We start from the raw sequence: 979 nt of genomic DNA, 5'->3' as shown, positions 1-979 counted from the left end.
GACGCTGGACCCGTGAATCTTGAGCACCCAGCTATGACTTACCGCACTCGTGCAAAATAATAAAACACGGTAAATATATTACTTACACGTGCGTTTTGTTTTGCAAGCGGCGCGAAAAAAATTAAAAAGGGAATGCAACACGAGGACTTCCCAGGAGGTCACCCATCCTAGTACTACTCTCGCCCAAGCACGCTTAACTTCGGAGTTCTGATGGGATCCGGTGCTTTAGTGCTGGTATGATCGCATCCGACATGTTACCCCGGTCTTCGTCCCTTATCCTTGCCCCTCCCAGCTCCACTACAAAGACGATTGTACGTTGCTTTGGCCGCTCCCTCTCAACTACGGAGACGAGTTTAACGCGGTTTCCACCCCTCCCTCTCAACCGCATCAGTGCACGCTTGCCGCGCCACAACGCCGACGCTGGACCCGTGAATCGTGAGCACCCAGCTATGACTTACCGCACTCGTGCAAAATAATAAAACACGGTAAATATATTACTTACACGTGCGTTTTGTTTTGCAAGCGGCGCGAAAAATATTAAAAAAGGAATGCAACACGAGGACTTCCCAGGAGGTCACCCATCCTAGTACTACTCTCGCCCAAGCACGCTTAACTTCGGAGTTCTGATGGGATCCGGTGCTTTAGTGCTGGTATGATCGCATCCGACATGTTACCCCGGTCTTCGTCCCTTATCCTTGCCCCTCCCAGCTCCACTACAAAGACGATTGTACGTTGCTTTGGCCGCTCCCTCTCAACTACGGAGACGAGTTTAACGCGGTTTCCACCCCTCCCTCTCAACCGCACCAGTGCACGCTTGCCGCGCCACAACGCCGACGCTGGACCCGTGAATCGTGAGCACCCAGCTATGACTTACCGCACTCGTGCAAAATAATAAAACACGGTAAATATATTACTTACACGTGCGTTTTGTTTTGCAAGCGGCGCGAAAAAAATTAAAAAGGGAATGCAACACGAGGAC

General features: G+C 50.9%; 2 non-coding genes across 2 annotated transcripts; both read right to left on the bottom strand.

Annotated features, from left to right (window-relative positions):
* Positions 1–129: 129 nt before the first annotated feature.
* Positions 130–248, bottom strand: LOC119343059. Its single transcript, XR_005165880.1, has one exon. It is a non-coding gene; the product is annotated as a 5S ribosomal RNA (ribosomal RNA).
* A 297-nt stretch (positions 249–545) lies between these two features.
* On the bottom strand, positions 546–664 carry LOC119343058. Its single transcript, XR_005165879.1, has one exon. It is a non-coding gene; the product is annotated as a 5S ribosomal RNA (ribosomal RNA).
* Between the last annotated feature and the right edge of the window lie 315 nt (positions 665–979).

Source organism: Triticum dicoccoides, unplaced genomic scaffold (genome assembly GCF_002162155.2).
Source record: "Triticum dicoccoides isolate Atlit2015 ecotype Zavitan unplaced genomic scaffold, WEW_v2.0 scaffold114062, whole genome shotgun sequence".
Lineage (NCBI taxonomy): Eukaryota > Viridiplantae > Streptophyta > Magnoliopsida > Poales > Poaceae > Triticum > Triticum dicoccoides.
The sequence above is the reverse complement of the archived record's forward strand: the minus strand, read 5'-3'. Positions and strand labels throughout refer to the sequence as shown.